Source organism: Python bivittatus, unplaced genomic scaffold, assembly GCF_059951505.1.
Source record: "Python bivittatus isolate LINGU-HERP-01145 unplaced genomic scaffold, Pbiv_v1 ctg000480_np1212, whole genome shotgun sequence".
Lineage (NCBI taxonomy): Eukaryota > Metazoa > Chordata > Lepidosauria > Squamata > Pythonidae > Python > Python bivittatus.
In genome coordinates this window covers 67,534,526-67,554,997 of record NW_028277075.1, presented here as the reverse complement: position 1 = coordinate 67,554,997, position 20,472 = coordinate 67,534,526, and the positions used below count along the sequence as shown (strand labels likewise).

General features: G+C 42.0%; 1 protein-coding gene across 9 annotated transcripts in view; it reads right to left on the bottom strand.

Annotated features, from left to right (window-relative positions):
* LOC103066255 (uncharacterized) overlaps positions 1-16,165 on the bottom strand; it is a 69,975-nt gene extending 53,810 nt beyond the window's left edge. For 3 of the 9 annotated variants that reach the window (XM_088146156.1, XM_088146155.1, XM_088146154.1), the window contains exons 1-2: positions 9,629-9,970; positions 2,251-2,535 (exon numbers count right to left, since the gene is read on the bottom strand). The gene's annotated coding sequence lies outside the window, so the exon portion shown is untranslated. Of the gene's footprint in view, positions 1-2,250; positions 2,536-9,628; positions 9,971-9,997; positions 10,127-16,053 lie in introns of those variants that run through there. The other 6 variants (XM_088146148.1, XM_088146153.1, XM_088146152.1 and 3 more) reach the window with 4 other exon arrangements.
* Between the last annotated feature and the right edge of the window lie 4,307 nt (positions 16,166-20,472).

The window sequence follows — 20,472 nt, the reverse complement described above, 5'->3', positions numbered from 1 at the left end:
TCATAGGAACTGTAAAGAAGAATCCTTAGAATTAGAAGCACAGCACATAGTGAGAAGGGCTGCCAAGAGGTCAATATCTGGAATTGTGTTTTTTTTTGTGTAGCAAAGCGTCCCTTGTCAGGAAGGAAAACATTAGTTAGCCTGAGCTGCCTCCTATTGAAGTAGAGCTGGCTTGTCTCCTCACCTTTGAGCTCCCCCTGATCCCCTCCTTCTGGGAAAGGAAGAGGTGGGTCTGGGTGCTCATTGGTTCAGTCTGCAGGGCCCTCCCAATTCCTCCTGCAGTAGTGTCTAATGAAGACACCCCGCTGGGCAGCATTTTTCATCCTGCTGGCCTCTGCATAGAGTCCCCACCCTGCATTACCTTCATCTCTACTTTTCTATCCCAGTTTGTTTTGCATATGTGGAAAGGTGTAGAAATCCTTGCCTGCCCAACAATGAGGCTGGGGTCTGTGTATCCCAATATTACAATCCTCCACAATTTACTTTCCAAGTATATCTTAAATTTGGGGAGTTTGCCTACCATGTTCATCACAACAAAGCCCCCCTTTGGCATAACAAATCCTTTGGGTTTTTCAAACTGTATGTATGTCTCTTTCAGGCATTGGAGTTTTAGAAGCCAAGTGAGTTCTTCACCATATTTCATCTGAATGTGAACTGGGTTTCAATGACTCCATGTCAGCTATTATATCTTTTCAGTTTTTTCTTCTCTAGCCTAAGTAGTTTAATGAAACTGCAGTCCTGTAGATCTTTGGACAGCTCTTCAAGCGGTGGGCAGGTTGTGCCCTCTTTCAGGAATGCTCTTGTTTCCACATACAGGTAGTCCTTGATTAACGACTGTTCATTTAACAATGGTTTGAAATTATGATGGCCTCAGAAAGGGTGCTTTACAGCCTGTGAAGCACTTCCGGCCATCATAAAACATCGCCCCCCACCCTGCAGTCACTTGGCCACATTCTGGGTGTTTGACAACCAGCTTGCATTTATGACTGGTTGCCAAGTGCTCTGCGATCATGTGATCGCCATTTGCAATCTTCTCTGTCAGCTTCTTTATTGGAAGCTGGCAGGGAATGTTGCAAGCAGAGGGGACATGGCAGTGGGCACTTACAGAGCTCAAATCTTCAGATTTAAGCTCCATGCCTTCACACCTCTGCAAGGTTTCAGAGGTTAAGCATGGACCTCAAATCTTCAGAGTTTGAGCTCCGTAACTGCCTACCACTGGGAGGTTTCCCCTCCCTTTTCAGACCTCAAATGTTCAGATGCTCCATTCACCACTGGGGGGGGGGGGGGTGAACCATTTCGTAGGCAGCTCTTTAATTGTCAAAGAGCTGCCTGCTAGGAGAATTTTAGCTCTGCACAGAGCTGAAATCCTTCAGCAGACAGCTCTTTCACTCTGTCTGCTTAATGACCCAGAACACTGGTTAATGACTGTAACAAGGAGTGCCCGGATTGCAGTTGTTCAGCAAAGCAGTCACCTGGGTATCTCACTTACTGACCACTTCACTCAATGACTGACATTTCGGTCCCAATTGTGGTCATTAGGCAAGGACTACCTGTAGACCATCCACCAGAACACGAGGCAAACTGAAACAGCGATACAAGTTGCAACCAGGCCCAAGTGTCATTTCCTCTTGGGATTAGGACTGGTTCTGGGGAAATTCTTGGCTCCCAGATTTGGGATCCCTAGTGCAGAAATGTACATAGGGGGTTTTAGATATGTAGAGGCTGTCCTTCCCCAAGGTCAGCTCTAACTTCTTTTCCACTTGGGGCTCCTGCAAGAAAATGCTTCCCTTCTCCCCCCAGCATTACATGCTCTGCTCTCTTCCCTAGTAGCAACAATGGCATCACCACCTGTAAGGTATCTTAACACTGTATCATGTCCGGAAGCATGCTCGAAAAAAGGATGGACTAAATTCAACTTTTAAGCATCTCCCTTAAATTTAGATCAATGGGCTAGCTTGTTTTGTTTGACCTTGGCTTGTAATTTTACTTTGACAGCGATAGGAAAATGCCACGCTGAGTGACAGAGCAGAGGCTTCCCTTATGTTTGATTCCAGGCTCCAGACAGGGAATCTCAGATATAAGGGAAGCCCCGCTCTGAAATCCCAGGGAGCCACTGCCAATCCTAGTCAACAACCATGAATCAGTTGAACAAGGTTCAGTGGCAGACAGCTTCCCAAATCACAATGGGTCTTTGTTTCCAGTTGACCTTAAGCAGAGAGAACATTTTTGCAATATGTTGGGTTTTCTTACCTTCCTGTAGAGCTTCTTCAAGTTTTTTAGCAACATCATTTATATTACTTTTTCGAAGAACATGAATGCACACCTTTAGAGCATCTTCTTCATAATATTGAATCATGAGATCCACAACTTCTTGTCGATTAGCTTTCTTCAATGAAGCTTTCGGAATGTTTTCCTTTCTATTGCAATCAATATGTTTTAGCTTCCATTTAAATTCTTCAAATTGCTCTTCAACCAGTTCATTCAATGCTTTGTAAAGATCTTCCCTCATGTCCATTATGATGGATTATATCCAATCTAAAATTAAAATTAGAGAATTGAACTAATATTTATGGAAAATGAAGTTTGAAGGGAACAGTATTTTTTACTTTCAAGTTAAACCAGATAGCACATTCACAAAGGTATTATGTTACCCATAGCATAGCAGTTTGTTTATTTATTATTTACTTCTACAAGCTTGTGTATATCATCTATTCCATACATTCTAGGCAGGTTACAGTCTTACAACATATACGGCACTCTTCCTGATCGGTGATGGAAACCTGTAACCAAGAGGCCTACCTTCAGGGTGCCCCCTATCCTATGCAGTGATGTGAAGCCAGAGCTTTCCTTTTGGCTTGCATCTAATGGGCAGGCAGATTCCACCTTGAGTAGCCCATCCCTCTTTGGAGTAGCCCATCCCTATTTGGAAGGTGCAGAAACGCCGAAAACTGCCCCTTGTGGATTATCAAAAAGGAGGCCGTACATATGTAGATGTGATGGAATGGTTTGGTGAAGGCCGCGCTCGGGGAGATAAGCATTTCCTTAGCCCCCAGAATGAGCGTGGAAAGGTGAAGAGGATGAGACTGGCATCACCCTAAGGAATTCGCAGTGTTTGCTTGCTGGCCTGGGAAGTTTAGATTCAGTCTGCCGAGATTTCTGTCTTGTAGGTGGAAGCTAATAAATGCTATAGAACTATATCTGTACTGTCTCGTGGAGTTCTTTGGGCTGAACCTGACAGTAGAGGGTGTTCCAGTAGAGATGCAGATACTAGACCCCTTTGTGGTAAGGGTTGCCCCTTGCTGGACAGCTTCAAAGAGAAGGTGGATGGTCATCTGTTAGGGATGGATCCTGCACTGAGAAGGAGATTGGGCTAAATGAGCCTTATGATTCTAGCTCCATCCCAATACCTTTGGTACAACCTTCCCTAAAATGGGGAAGTTGGAGATAGGATGATAGTAATAATGATCTAAATTGGCTGGCTCAAGTGATTGCTTTATGTATATAATATTATTAATTATTCTTATTCTTATTCTGTTCTGTTCTATTCTATTCTTATAGTATAGCGTAGTGTAGTGTAGTGTAGCGTAGCGTAGCGTAGTGTAGCATAGCATATTATTGTTTTATAATATATAATAAATAATATTATAATAGAACACCCATAGAGGTGGGAGAGGATTTTTTAAATATAATGTAATATTATGTTATGTTGTTATGTTATGTTATGTTATGTTATGTTATGTTATGTTATGTTATGTTATGTTATGTTATGTTAAAAAAATCCTCTCTCACCTCTATGGGTGGTATGTGTCTTCCTCACTCTCGGGTCCTCTACCAGAGGCCTGGGAGTTTGGGGGTTCTGCGCAGTATCTTAGCTGTTCCTAGCACTGCACCCTTCGAAACAGAGAGCTCTGATGTTGTTCCTGGGATCTGTTGGAGCCATTCTCCCAGCTTAGGAGTCACAGCCCCGAGTGCTCCTACCACCACTGAGACCACTTTGGCCTTGACTTTCCACATCCTCTCTATTTCCTCCTTCAGGCTCTGGTACTTCTCCAGCTTCTCATACTCCTTCTTCCTGATGTTGCTGTCACTTGGTACTGCTATATCTATCACCATTGTGTGTTCTGGTCCTTGTCTGGTTGATTGGCCAGTACCTGCCTGTCTCTCTGGATCTGGAAGTCCCATAGGAACTCAACCCTGTTATTCTCCACAGCCTTCTGTGAAACCTCCCATCTGGACTTGGAGGGGTCTAGCCCATAAACTGTGCAGTTGTTCCTGTATACAATACCAGGTACTTGGTTGTGTGGTTCAGTGTATGCTGTTCCTACCTGCATCTTGCACCCTGCCACTATGTGTTGGACTGTCTCTGAGGCCTCTCTCCACAGTCTGCACCTTAGGTCCTGTCTAGTGTGATAGACCCCTGCTTCTATAGATCTGGTTCTTAGTGCTTGTTCTTGTGCTGCTATGATCAGTGCTTCGGTGCTGTCTTTTCCAATGTCAGACACTTCAGCTATCCATTGATGTTACATCCCATGCACAGTCTTGTCTTGCCATGGTACTTCCTCTACTTGAACTTCCTCCCATGTCTGCTGCTGTCTCAGGCATTCTCTCAACAGCTCACCTTTGGGTGCCATCCTGTTGATGTATTTCTGGATGCTCCGGGTTTCATCCAGGGCAATGGCTTTGACACTCATTAGACCCCACCTGCCCTCTTTCTGGCTGATGTACAGTCTCTGGGTGATGGACTTGGGGAGGAAACCTCCTTATATTGTCAGGAGCTTCCAGGTCTTCACATCAGCAGCCTCCATGTCCTCCTTTGGCCAGCTCACTATTCCGGCAGGGTATCTGATGACTGGCAGGGCGTACATATTGATAGCATGGATCTTGTTCTTCCCATTGAGCTGGTTCTTCAGGGCCTGTCTTATCCTTTGGTGGTACTTGGATGTTGCTGTCTTCCTTGCCTCCTCATTATGGTTCCCATGTGACTGTGGGATACCAAAGTACTTATAGCTGGTCTCTATGTCTGCTATGTGGCCCACTGGAAGTTCCACTCCATCAGTCTTAACTAACTTCCCTCTCTTTACTATCATCCTGCCACATTTCTCCAGTCCAAATGACAACCCACTGTCTTCACTGTGGATCTGTGTCAGGTGGATCAGTGAGTCAATGTCTCATTCACTCTTAGCATACAGCTTGATGTCATCCATGTAGAGGAGGTGGCTGATGGTGATTCCACTCTTGAACTTGTACCCGTATCTAGTCCTTGTGATTATCTGGCTGAGGGGGTTTAAGCCTATGCAGAACAGCAACGGGGACAGTGCATCACCTTGGTATATGCTGCCCTTGGTGGCCACTTGTGCGAGCTGTCTTGAGTTGACTTCCAGTGTTGTCTTCCACAGTCCCATTGAGTCCTTGAGGAAGGTCCTTAGTGTCCTGTTGACTTTGCATAGCACCAGGCATTCACAGAACCATGTGTGTGGCATTGAGTTGTAGGCTTTCCTGTAGTCAGTCCAGGCTGTGCTCAGATTGGTCTGCCTAGACCTTGAGTCTCGGGTGACTGCTCTATCTATGAGCAACTGGTGTTTTGAGTTTCTGGTGTTGTTCCCAATGCCCTTCTGAGCTGTGCTCATGTATTGGCCCATATGGTCTTGTAGCCTGGCAGCTAGGATGCCTGATAGAACTTTCCATGTTGTGGGGAGTCAGGTTATTGGCTGTAGTTGGACGGTGCTGTTCCCTTGTGGGGGTCTTTCATGATCAGCACTGTCCTTCCTTGTGTCACCCTGGATTGGTTCATCTCTGCTCCTGGGTGTTCATGCACTGTTGTTAGTTTCTTTAGCCAATAGGTGTGGATCATGACCGGGCCAGGAGCTGTCCAGTTCTTTTCGCACCAGTGTTATGTGTCTTCTTTTATAAAAGTGATTATTGTTCCTTCCCTAATCAAGCAAGTCAATTTAGCTGTTTCTGCAAGTTCTACCATCTTCATAATGCATTCCTCAATTGTGGGCATTTTTCTATTTTTCCATCTTTGTGCATATAACAGCCTTGCTGCAGTCACCATATATAAAACTAGTCATCCATGAGTAATTTCTAATTGGCTATCTATAAGTCCTAGTAAGAAAATTTTGTTTCATCTGAATATTTGTATCCAACATTTTTTAGCTTTTTCACAAGTTTACCATGCATGTAAAATATCCCTTCATTTATTACAATCTGAATAAATATGTGCAAAACAGATAAAATGTTAGGCTGCATCCACAAAGCATAATTCCAAGATTATAGTTTCACTTTATTCTGTGTAGATCCATTCCCACCTTGAGTATTGTGTCCAGTTCTGGGCGCCACACTTTGCCTGGCGTTCAGAGACACGGGGATATCATTAGAGAAGGGCAACAAGGAATTTGGTGTACTAGAAACAAAGTCCTCCAAAGAGATGCTGAAGAACTGAGGCATTTTATCCTTGAGAAGACTAAGGATGGACACATCCACTCTTTGCTTTTCACCAAATACTCCCAGTGTAGCTTAAAGGTGGCAAATTATGTCAAATTGCAAGTCCGTCTGAATAGGATACCCAATAAAGAAGCACTATGATCCTTCTGAAGAAGAGAGGCCCAACGTTTACACCTCCACAAAAGTCCTGGCCTAGATCCTCAATAAATGACTTCAAGGAGTAGTAGCAGAGACCTCTGGCAGCTCTATTACAATGGAGGAAAAAAAGATATGGGAGGTGACTCTTAGGGTTCCCCAGCTTCTGACTGGAAAAGACAGTGACTAATAAAATAAGGCCTCAGTTTAAAAGAACTTTGTTTTGCAGACTCAGATTTAATAGACAGAATCTGGTGGATATAAGTTATAGCAATCAATAAATATACAGTAAAGTAATCAGTAATTATCGTGACCATATATTGCGATATTGGTGTTATATTATTTGGTCTTTGTTTTTTAATTGCTTTTGATTTTTATTAATGAGCTCTGCCCGGAGTTATCAGTTATGATTGGGCAGCCTCATAAAATCCTTAAATAAATACCATGGTTACTTAAATACAATAAAGTAGGATTTTTCATGCAGGACTGTGTTCTGGGCACAAAAAAAATGCCATTTGTCAATTAATGGAGTTTGGACAATGCCTTGGAAGTTCACAAGCAGGACAAGGAAAAGTTATTTGATCCCAGTATCAAGTGCACCTCCTGCACGAAGAGCCAGGCCTTGATGATCTCCAAGCCTCATCCGTAACTTCCGAAAAACCTTCATGTGCTTCTAGGCCGAGGCTGGAGATCAGGGACTCTCCACTGCCAGCCACACTCAAGGCTCAGCTGAAGGGATGGAGCCCAGAACGATGGCGTCAAGGCAGCATCTATTGTTAAGAGCTCCCTCTAAAGCCACTTTTTCATTTTCTAACTAGATCTTTTACTTTTATTCCATTCCATTTTATATTATTTTTATTTCATTTTTTTTTTACTTTTGTTCTGCTGGAGACCTTTATTTTTATTATTCTTGCTGGAGACCTGTATTTTTACCATTTCTGCCATGGGGGAAAGGAAGAAGAGGCAGTGTTCACATTCTGCTTCTAAGACTTTGCTCGAGCCTACCAAACAGGTCAAACTTGACAGTTATTTAAAAAGCAAACAGCTACTTGCCATAAGTAGTCAAGCTCCCTCTACTTTTCCTGATAGCTTCTCTAACAGATAGGATCCCCTGGAATGGGACCTACAAGTGGAGATAGAGAGCTCCCAACTTTTTGATCTTTCTGCTTCTATTCCTGAGGAAGGGGATGAGGACTTAAAAAAGGAAAATGTTAATGACTTTATAACCAGACAATGCCTGCTGATGGCACAAACGGTATTGTCAATTTCTGAGCTTCTAACTGCAGTTAACCATAAAGTGGACACTCCACAAGAGTCTCTTATTAAGCTTAAACACAGTCATCCAAATACTACTGCTGAGTCAGTCAAAGCAAGCTAATCCAGAGACAACTGTGTCTCAAACGCAGGTAATAGGGTGGAAAGGTGGATCCTATTTTGGAACCTAAAAAGAGAATGAGGAATACATTAAGAGATCTCAACCTACGTCCAGAGGAACATGCAAGGCAACTACCACTCTCTCAGGAAGCATGGGACGAAAAGCAATTAAACCATAACTGTCAGTTACAGCCAAATCAGATCACCCTACAAATCCAAAATAAGAGAGTAAACAGAGGAAAATGGGGATCCAGAAATGCAGCTGTTTTCTCCCTCAGCCAGCTTCTACACTGTCAAAGGCAGTCAACTGATTTGCAGAAGGCTGAGTGGCTTCCGCCCAGGAGAGACTCTAAACCAATCCTTCTAATATTTAAAGATCCTGCTATCACCAGCATGTTGTTCACAATGAAGCCTTTTTTGAGCAAGTTTGAGATCTTCCCACTTTGTATGTTTCACACAGAGGAAATTAGCTCATTAATAACTCATCTTGGTAATGTGAGTGCTATTACTTTAAAGTTTAGTTGTAGCAACATAAAAGTAAGGAACTCCAAAGACATTCTATCACTGTTGTCCTTGAGAAGAGACAGCCTGAGCAAACAATCTGTACCTCCCATAGCAAGTCATTTTTTGAAGAACCTTACAGACAAATTTGATTAACTCTTTCAGTACCTTGCCAGATACTGAACAAGTGGATAGTATAGAAGGGATAGATGATCTGAGGGAATTATTAGCAATAACATGTAAAGCCGCTAAACCTTTAGTAGAGCTGGCAACCCCAACTGCCCAAGAAAATAACACCTATCTTGAGAAACCATCTGCCAGTTCTCCCCCTATTTTAACACGGAATACAGACACAGAAAAGAACAACAAAAGAGTCCTTCGGAGTAGTTTCTACCCTACTTCCTCTGCTTCCTGATAAAATATTGCACCACACAGAAAATGTAAAAAATGGAAACAAAATTGAGGCCAATAGATAAGTGGAAGCAAGAGGCAGCCCAAATCTTTGTCAGTTACCACCAGAGGTTGGCTGTGAAGTAGGACTGAGTTACAAGGAGGACACCCTTAGCTCAACACTTCTAAAAATAGACACGAGCCCCAAATCATCTGTTAGGGCTACAGCTCGTGAAGCAGTCCAAAGTAGGTTAAGGAGAGAAACTGAGGCAGGAAAATCATCATTGCCTAGGGGTAAAGTATCCCTTGTGGATGTTGATACTATTCTGAGTTGCCAACCTGCAAAAGCACCCCACCCAACTTGCTGCTCACCTCAAAATCTGTCGGAGCTCATGCTACAGCAAGGCAGGGGTGAAGATAGACACATTTCAAACCAGTGCATTTTTTTCGACACCGAAGGAATCTTAGATAACATCACTCCCACTGAAAGACTGAAAGACTCATGTTCTTTAACCCGAAATTCCAATAATTTCCCAATCACCCCCACTGACATTAAGCACAAGGTTCTATCCAGTTACTGACTTGGACAATTGATGGCTGGAAGAACAGAGCAACAGATGGGGTTGTGGTGGGATTGCTCTGATTTTGACTTCATAGCACTCCAAGAGACATGGCTGACCACAGATGATGAAAAGGTTCACTTACCAGGCTTTAGTTCCTGGACTATTCCTGCAAGGAAATGCAACACTAAACGGCGGGCATCAGAAGGACTGACCATACTTACCAAGGCAGAAGATCCTGAGGAAGACATGGAGCTGCCTGGAGAGGTTCCCTAATCTCTTGAGAGGTTAAGGTAGATTTCTTTTTCAATCCAAGGGAAAAAAATCCTGCTACTATTACTAAAAAGGCAAGAATAAATCTTAACGTGGATTACAATCTAGGTTCAACTATAAGACTGCAATTGGTCAGAATATATCTTTCTGGAAAACCTTCTAAGTTAACAGCAACAGGGATTTGATTTGGGACTTGGAAAAAGGAAGTGCAAAAACGAAAGTGGAGGAAGGACTATGACTCTTGGCAAGCGTCCAAGGAGCTTTGAGGAGCCAACTCTGTTACCAGCTGGCAAATAAACTAAGATAGATTTTTTTTTTACCTCTAAAGAGGGAGCTGAGGACTTTGTTGTTGGTGATGCAGCTGATTGCTGTGAGTTCGTGGAGTTGGAGGGCGGAGAAGTATCTGGGTTGGTGCTGGAGAAGCAAGAAGACGCCCAAGCCAGACCTGGGGAGGGGCAATTAAAGAAGCAGCATACATTTTTCCCTAGCAGGGCTTTGGAGTCAGAGAAAACTGGAAAAGGAAGTGGGAAAGAGTCAGAAGAAAAAGAAGAGTCCAATGTGTTAGCCTCTGAGCAGTCTCACATTGCTTTAATTACCCAAACAGTGAAGCGTATCTTTGCAAACATAAAAGGAATTGAAACTTATCTTTCCAGTCTTATGACTGAAATGAAGAAGCTCCATACTAAAGTTGCTCAATTACGTCATGATCCCCAGGTCTTTTCTCCAGCATTTAATCAAAGAGCTCAGCAGTTATGTCGAGTTCCACCTGACTGCCAGGAGAGTGAAACATCTCGGAGAATTAACAGCGAACTAGAGACTTTGCTAGAGCGTGAAGACTATACCCAATCTTTGGTACTACAACCAACCAAAGTCTGTTTAACAGTGGGCACTTAGAAAGGGAAAATTCCAAGTTGGAAAAACAAATTTCAGGCTAAATCCCATCTTCATGCACTTCTTCGTATCAGACCTCAACTGATTGATTTGGAATCAGTAGAACTCCTTAATCAGACTCCATGGGCACAAAGAATTATGCTAGTATTTCAGTCTGCTAGACTGCCCTTACTAATCCAAAAATATCAAAAGCACCTTTGGATAAAAGGGATTTTCTCAACACATGTTTTTGTTAATACAACGGTCAAAGCTCTATTCCCTAAGAGGCCAACGACTAAGCCAGCCAACAAAGAACTCCGACAAGAGCAGCGGGAGTCAATGCTCCCTCAGCTGGCGGTGACCGATCCGATAGACAGGTCTGCAAAAGAATTCCAACAGCCTTCAGAACCCATCGGTGAACAGTGGACTCAACCCCAGAACAGCAGACTCTACAACTTTTTGGAAAACCCAATTGAAGAAGATCTTCTTTGTTCTTTTGGAACCTTACCCACTCTGGATCAACAAATGATTTTAGAAAGATTCGAATTAATAAAAAACTGACTACAAAACATAAGAGATGATGAGGTTTCCTGCCCTGCAGTGAACAACAAAGAGAATATGATCCTTTCTTCACTGAGTCCTCATGCGAAGCCTACCCTAATGATCCCTAAAGGCCTAAAGACCAGTCTGGCTACTCCTAACCCCCAGGAGTTACTGATTGACTCAAGCTTTACAAACATGGAAGCCGTACATTTTGCCTCAAAGTCCATTCCCCAAATGGTTGCATATTCGATGATCCTTCTGTAACTGAGCTGGACTGACTAAGTACTTATACCCCCTCTGATTCCTTGAGTTTGATTTCTTGGAATATAGTGGGGTGGGGAAACAAAATGCATGACATGGATTTTATAAATTTTTAAACTTCTTTTGATTGTCTTCTTTTGCAGGAAACTTGGGTCAGCAAACCCTGACTCAAAGTGGTGTACTTTTAGCTCCGCAAGGGGTCAAACTGTAATAGAGTATATGCTTTGCTTGTATAGCCCATTGTGCGATATTTCCTATTTGACCATCGAACCCCGCCTTGAAAGTGACCATCTGCCTTTGACTGTAGTTTTAAAATGTAACTTATCAAACTTTGAGCGTATATCGCTTTATGATAGTCATGCCTCTGATAATGCCTTTAAAAGAATTAGATGGTCTGCAGCTTTAGAAAAGGATTTTCATGTTTTACTTGGATCTGAACCAATGATCAGCTTGCAAGTGGATTTAACTAACTCAACTTCAGTTGAAGATGCTCTTTCTATCTTCTCTTGCTTAATTAGCAGAAGTAGTCTAAAAGCTAAACCTGCTGAGGTAGCTGTCTCAAAATCTTCCACTTGGTTCAACCTGGAATGTCATATCCGGAAAAAGAAATTGAGATGCATGTTTGAAGAACTATGCCAGGCTGGAGACTCTAGCAAATATAATGAATTTTTAAAACATAAGGCAAGCTTCCAAGACTTCATCATTAGGGGAAAAAAAATATTTTTTCAGGGTAAATGGGACCAACTGTATAGGGCTATCAAATGCAAGGATAGTAAATCTTTTTGGAAACTTACTTCGAGCAATCCCAGTGATAACTCCTCTTTTGCCACCCCTGCTATTACACCTCAGCAATGGGTGGCACATTTCTCAACATTGTATGATGCCCCTGTAGCTCCCTACAATGAGGAAGATGATCCCACTGCCTTAGATTTACCACCGTGGCCTCCGGTGAGCACAGACGAAATCATCGAATTAATTGTTGATCTAAAAATGGGGAAATCGCCTGGCCCAGATGGGCTCCCAGCTGAACTACTTAAAAAATATGTTGATTGGTGGGCCCAGCTGTTGCCTTCCTTATTTACGCTCGTTGATCATTACGGCAAAATTCCGAATACCTGGCTCAATTCGATAATAATTCCAATCTATAAGAAAGGTGGGTTTGATCAGCCCAGTAATTTTCATTCAATCAGCCTTTTATCTATTTTAGGCAAGCTTTACGCTAAACATCTTGAATGCCGTTTACTAGATTGGATGTATACAAATGATGTAATCGGGCCTGAACAGATAGGTTTCTGCAAAGGAAATTCTGCGATTGACCACTGCCTTACACTGAACTTCCTAACTGAAAAATACCTGAATTTAGGAAGGAAAAAGCTTTTTATAGCATTTATAGATCTTAAAAGCGCTTTTGACTCTATTCCGAGGAGTGTACTATGGACTAAATTGAAGAAACAAGGAATAAACCTGAGGTTGCTGTTCCTACTAAAGAAACTGCATACAAACACCTCTTGTCAAGTTAAATATTCAACTAAGGGTCACTGAACGGAAAGAATACCTACGCAGAAGGGAGTTAAGCAGGGCTGTGTCCTTGCTCCTCACCTCTTTAACCTTTTCTTGAATGACTTGGCCCACTCCCTTAGTTCAGTTAATGGTCACCCCCCCAGTCTTGGCGGTCTTCCTACTCCATTGTTACTTTACACCAATGATACCACAGTTCTTTCCTGTTCGAGGGTGAGCTTATAAAGATATTTGGAGGCATTCTATAATTATTGTCAAAGTAACTCACTTACTATTAATTTTTCCAAATCAAAAGTAATAACATTTGCTAAAAGATGGCATCTGGTGAGATGGTCTATGGGCAGTACAGAAATCGAACAAGTCAAAACTTTTAAATACCTTGGCATTACTTTTAGCTATAATCTTTATTGGGTAACTCATTGTAATTACTCATTGTAATTACTCATTGTAATAAGTCAATCCACTTAGCCAATTGTTCCACCGCCCAGATTAAACACTTTTATTTTACAAGAGGTAATCAGTTTGTACCGGCAGCAATTAGGATATTTAAAGCCAAATCTCTCTCTCAAATACTTTATGGTATCTCTCTTTGGTTGAGAGCTTTTAACGCTAAAGTGGAAGGTATACAGGCTTCCTTTCTGAGGCAGCCCTTAGGGGCTCCTAATTGAGTCTCTTATCCCATAATCTGCCTAGGAACAGGTGAAAGTTTAATTGAAACTAAAGCCTGATATTAACAATTAAATATTGGCTCAGAATCTTATTTAGAGCAGCTCCTCGAAGTCTGCTATCATATCTCAAAAAAGACAATTACATCTCGCTGTGGTCATGACATATTAGATCCAAGTTTAAGCAGATTGGGATTGCAACTGAGGACCTATACCTTTCAGATGAAAGCTTTGTATTTAGCACTATTAAACAGAGACTTTTGGACTTAGAATACCACAAACTCAGACCAGCCCAACCTTGCGTATGCTCCCCTGCTATGCTTGGTATAGAAAATCAGTTGGGCAAGATGGCGCACTATTTAAATGATCTCGTGTTACCTTCCCAGCGAAGGGCCTTTTTCTTGGCTAGAGTGAATGCTTTTCCTTCTAAGGTGCTCCTTGGAAGGTATAAATGCATTCCCATTCATGACAGGCTCTGTCTTTGTGGCAGCCCAGATACAATCTATCATATCATTTTCGATTGTCATTTATTTGTGTCTCTTTGGCATGAATTGCTCTTAAGACCTTTGCAGGGTAAATACCCACTGAACGTTGTGGATCCTGCATCATCTTGCTGGTATTTGCTTTCTGATGCTATATCTGAGATTACCCAAATCGTTGCTAAGTTCTTGGAGGAAGTGTTCAAAAGGAAATGTAACCAAACTTCTTTGAGTATTGTTTTTTGCTGTTATCGTCATGATATGCTAATTCCTTGTATTTTAATGTTTGTAATGCCAATAAAGGTTTGAATTGAATTGAATTGAATTGAACCAAGGCAGAGCTGGGCTGGCAAGGATGGGAATTGGTCCTCAGAGGTGATTCTCCACACTATTTAGCTGTTAATCGTTCCTACAAATTCTCTCAAATGGTGCTACTAAACATATACTCATGTTCAGACACTCCCAGACACATCTCCCCACTATTCCCCTAATATTCTCCCTTCCTCCCTCCCTCATTTCCACATATAATATAGGCTTGTGCCATTTGCTGTCCCCTCATGACCCTCAGGAGAGCCCCAGTGAAGCTGCCTCCCCCTCCTCCCCATCCCCCTCCCCTTGGCCTGCCACCTTGCCAGGAGAAGCTGGAACCAAGGAAACTGAGGTCTGTGAGTAAAACTGTACCCCCGCTCCCAATTCCAGCATGTCCCTAAGGGCCCCTCCCTCAAGGGAGCAAGATGGCTTACTGTGAGACTAGGCTGAAGCTGCCATAACCTAAAGATGAAGCAGGCACATAAGCAGAGAGGACAAAAGCCAGGAAACGTATCTATGAGATCCCTTCAGGGGGTAGATAATAAGGAAGCAAGTCCTTAAGGAAAAAACAAAGGACCTGAACCAGAAAGAGGAAGTTGGGCCTGAGCACATGGAAGCCCTCACCCCAATCCCATCAACTTGTAAATCAACCCAGCAAGGACTCTTGGGGATAAAAGGGGTCCCAAAGCCCGCCCACTCTGAGTCATCTTAGTCCTCTGAGTCACCTTTGGATCCAGACTTGGCAGCTTCCATTCCTCTAGCTAGTGCCTGGCAGCCTAGTTGGGAAGGACGTGGGTAAGCGTGGATGAGCGTGTGTGTGTGTATGAGAAAGAGCAAATGTACCTTGCAACCAGTAAAGTTTTGCTGTTACTTTAAATTCACTGGGTCTCCGTGTATTCCAAAGAAGTTCTTGTGCCTCAGTGTTCGGTTGGAAGTGATTTGTGTGTATCCCTGATTATTTTCCGGCTGTTGACCAGGGCAGTGTGTCTGTCTGCTCCAGTCTCACCTATCTGGAAAACCCAGGTAGAAAGCAAGGGGGGCTGACAAGATCCACGTGCCTCAACAGGCTGTGAGTGTGTGAGTGAGTGACCATAAGCCGAACCTGGGAGCAGTGTGTGTAACATTACCCATCGACCACTGGCACCACCCAGCCAGCCCTACCTCACCAGCAGGCACCCTTGTCTTCCCTCAACACCCACCATTTCAAATTTCTGCCTCGGTTCCAAAACAGCCAATTGCTGCTCACCTGTCAGGCCTTGCCTTATATGGCCATGGTAATATAAGGAATGTGCCAATGATGATTACGTAACTTGGGCTGACTGCTGCAGTGCAGTGCTGAAGCAGCTAGAAATTCCCCAAATGTCTAAACCACAGGAGTAATGGGTCCCAGAATTTGATGCATTCTATAAGTTAGTCCATTTGAGGTACCTTGGTTCAAAAATTGTTGCCCTATAACACACCATTTCACCCAGCTGAATGTTATAGACATGAGAGTTTTAGCAGTATATAGAGTTGTAAGACTAATCAATTAATAAACTATTACTGTTCAGCTGAAGGGCCTCTTTCCTTCCCAGAGATGTTTTCTCCCTGCAGAAATTGCACTGCAAGAACTTCCCCAAAGGCTGAGTGTTTCTGCAAAGCGTTGGCTCCTCCCCAGAAGGGTCTATCACACAAATATGTACCCCAAAATCCAACCCTCCCATATCTAAGCATTTAGGATGTTAGGCTTACCTTTCTGTGGTGAAAAAAGGGAGGCTGAAAGTTAATTGGTCCTAAATCAGTAAACAGAAAGCTTTGACCTACGCAGGCCTCCTGTAAAAATCCATTTTGCTTTCAAAACTGCTCCTCCCATTCTTCCTCATAGTTTATAGCATGAGTCATGTTTTCAGTCCCATGTCCTGTGGCAACTACTTTAAGAGAAAACATGTTTCATAGATGTTTTCTACTTTAAGAGAAGAGTTTTCTCTTTTACAGAGAAGAGTTCTCTCTTTTAAGAGTTTTCTACTTTTACAGCTCTTGCTTTGGGGGTGCCACTTTTCACCTCCTGGCCCTTTTGTCTGCTCCATGGGCTACTCCAGATGCTGCTGGCCACAGCCACTCGCTGCCAGCACTTAGCGGCATGTCCCTCCAGCTTGATCCTGGGAGCAGCAGCCGGGATAAAGCAGGAGGAAGCTCCCTGGATGCCCCCGGGGCTCAGGTCCTGCCAGCTGTGTGTTGCTGGTTGTGTCAGCAATGGGTGCATTGCACACTCAGTAACAAGAGGTTTTGTTAGCTGTATGTTTTTCTCTGGACTCAACATATCAATAGAAGCCAAACCACCACTGTGCATTAGCGTTGTAATAGGGATTCTTTAATAGAAGTGCATGCCAGATAAAAATATTAACACTAACATGCTGAAGATATTGCATTGCACTGGTCTTGTTCTTAGTTGGTTCCTGACACTACTGTTGTCTCACCTTCTTGGAAAGAATTTCAAGTAGGGAGAACCCTATGGAGCGATTAGGTTTGGGCAGGGGGCACAGAGAACCAGCTAAGACAGGCGTCCTGGCAGACCTGAAAGCCTTGCGCCCTCTCTCTGCTCTTTGGAAGAGAGGGCAGGGATGGTCGCTCAACATCCAGCTCCAAACGGAGCTCCTTTTCAAAGTCTCTTCTGGGCCTGGGATAGTTCCTCCTTTCGGCGAGTCACTGGTCAATACTGCCTTGCAGACGCCATCACCCGGCCACTGCCTAGGGGGAGGTCATACCTGGAAGGAGCAGGCAAGATGGATGAGTATATACTGTATGTAGCTCTTTCAAATGGAAAAGCAGAGAAAATGTGTCCAACCACGGATCCTCTGAGAGGAATGGCAGGATGGGAAGGACGTGGGTAGCAGGTCGAGGGCAAAGAGCTTTAGAGATCCACCCAATCCCTCTTGGTTTTTAAATCTCTTTTTCTACTTAGGAGAAGGAAAGGAAAGAAAATGGAATCATAAAAAAAAAAAAAAAAGAAGGAAGAAAGAAAAATAATTTGCAGTGTACCAATGTGGTTTTATGTGACTAAATATTTTATGTCATTTTCGAAGCTGAAGAGTATGGAAATCAAATTAGTATGTAAATCACCATTACATTTGTATAGAAAAGGACTGCCTCGGACAGCATTTTGTTGGAGATGTAACAAGTATAATACTTCTTTAAAACATATGTTTTAACAATGTCCTTTACTTATTAAGTTTTGGGAGAAAGTAGTGGCCCATATAAATGTGATTGTGCCACAAAAGTTAAAATTTTCAGAGGACAATATTCTCTTGAATTACATACCTAGTACATGGAACTTCACAACTGGACAAAATAAATGGATTCTCCATGCCCTTACTGTGGTCAAAAGACTGATACTGCAGCATTGGAAAGGTAAAAATATGGCTCCATTTACTCAATGGATTGAAGATCTGCTTGCGCTTGCCACCTATGAGGAGGCTGCCTCCAGACACAGACTTTGTATGGACAAGTATAATGAAATATGGGACTCGTTTATACAAAATACAGTAGGTTAGGAAAAAGCATGACAGTTATATAATTGTATTAGAAATAAATACAGTATATATACTTCCATACTATTTGCATTAGATAAATATAAATAGAATTGTAATCGTTTATTGTTGTAATGACATATTATTTTTATATTTTCTTTTTTTATTATTATTATTTCTGTTGTATTGTTTCACTTATTTTTAAGTACTTGTTATGTAAGGTTTTTTTTTTGATAATGTATGTATCTTTGTATTTTGTTCCTTTTTGTTTTTCTCTTTTTTGTTATTATAAGACAAAGGAAAAAATAAATAAACAGTATGCAAATCGCAGCAATAATCAGCACAGTATGAATCATACAAGAAAGGAAGAAATTACTGTAATCTGTCTAATCAATAACAAATCTATCTTTTCTTCCAAATCTTCTAAGGTATAAGTGTTACTACCTTTATGTTAAACTTAAATTTTGAATATTGTACAAACATTAATCCATAAATAGAATTATAGTCCATAAATGGTTTCCATGATGAATTCAGTCCTGGGTCACATTTACTATTCAAATATGAAGCTATTTTGGATATCAAGGCATACTACCACAGCTTAATACAGGTAATCCTCACTTACCAACAGTAATTGGGATCAGGAACTCTACTGCTAAGCTACATGGTCGTAAAGCGTGACATCACTTGACTGTGCTGACCTACGATGGCAGTTCTGGCAATTTCAGTTGCTGCTGTTAGGCAAATCCTGTTCAACAGCAGCATTCTGCTGTCATGTGATCACCATTTGTAACCCTCTTCTGGCTTCCCCGTTGACTTTGCTTGTTGGAAGCTGGCTGTCAGCCCTCCCAGGTAAACCAGACAGGAAGCAAGACTAGATGAGCTAATTCTACTTTATCAAAGGGCTACGTTAATGGAATTTTCCAAGTCTGAAAGCACAAATCTCCCACCCTCCCTATTTACCACCTGAAAAGTTAGAGTGGGTCCTTCCTAAGCTTCATTCTTTGACCATTATCCTACTGCAGTCTCTTTTCTCTTTAAACTGATCATTCCCTAAGCGACAACTCTTCCCCATCTTCCAAGGCCACCCACACATTCCATCACACCAGCAATGAAAGTTGCAAATGGTGATCATGTGACCCCGGGATGCTGCAATGTCATAATTGCAAACTGAGTGCCCAAACTGTGATCACATGACTGCAGGGATGCTATGATAGCTGCAACTGCGAGGACCCCTCATAAGTACCCCTTGTTCAGTACCGTTGTAACTTTGAAGAGTCGCTGAACGAGCGTATGCTAAGCAAGGACTGCCTGTAAGAGCACCACTCTTCCAGGGAAGGAGCTGCACATGCTTTCCAATATGATCTCTAGAATATCCTTGCAGCTGTAACCGTATGCAGGACTAGTTCAGTATGTAGGAATATAAGACTTAATAATATTTAATTTTTTAAAAGTGGCTGGCTGAAAATAAGTTCTAGTTGTAGAATTTGTTTCACTCTATTATAAATCATTCTCCAAAATTACTGGCTTTACAATATTGCTACCAAATATGAATAAATTATCAAATCTAATCATTACATTTCCAACATTTTTTGGAACATGAATGATCAGTTTTAGTCATTGAGAACTAGAGTAATAGGTGATCAATAAAATATCTTATACCAATTTTCTCCAAGCATAGCATTCTCTCTAAATTTCATATTTTTCTTCCATTGAAATTCCCATCGCTGCATATCAGTTGTTGTGTCTAAATTCTGCATGAGTTTAATCACAGAGTGTTTAGCTTGTTCAGTTTTTGCATCATATTTTATCCTCCAGCAACTTATATACGAGTCCCAGCACATACTCCAAATTTTGTGTTATAAGGTTTCCAAATTCAGTCAAGTCTCTAAGCGTTCATCTTGGTTTTGTAATTACCTTAGAACTATGGGGCTTATTTGAAAATATTCAGACTGGTCCGGTGGTTCTGGCCATTGAGAAGAAAGAATCTCAAAGAATTTCTCTTGTTTGAAGAACCAGAATGCCCACTTCTCCCTGGAAATTCAGTTTGGTTATCCCTTTTATTTTAGAAAGCTCCAGCAAGTAGAAAGAGGATGGCCACTGAGATAAATTGCACTGAAAACAATTCAATTCAAAATGTATTAAGGTAGCAGGCAAACCAGCAAAAAGTTGTAGAAAAATTGTGAGAACTTGATATACAATTATACACACATCTTGGGTTCAACCCTGAGCTAAATATGTTCTGCTCTAGTGATTTATACATTTCAGAATGAAATAATTAGCAGAATAATTAGTTACAATAAAATGAAGCAATTAGAGCACAGCCAAAATAAATGGCAAATCAGAAACTCATCAAGGCATAATCAGGGGTCAAAGGCATTACTTCACTCAAATAAGTAAAATGTCTATCAAACTCCAACCTTTCCAAGCCCTATTCCAAGCACAAGCATATTGTCAGCCTAGCAAAGGAGACCAGGCAAGAAACACAGCCAGGTGGTCTAATTCTACTTTATTGGAAAGCTCATTGACAGAATCTTGCAAGTCTGAAAGTACATTCCCACCCTCCACCCCCCACCAGTCTCCTATAGAGCCCAAGAAACTTCTAAGCCTCTTTCTTGCCCAACCCACATTCTTCTTGTTTCTCTAG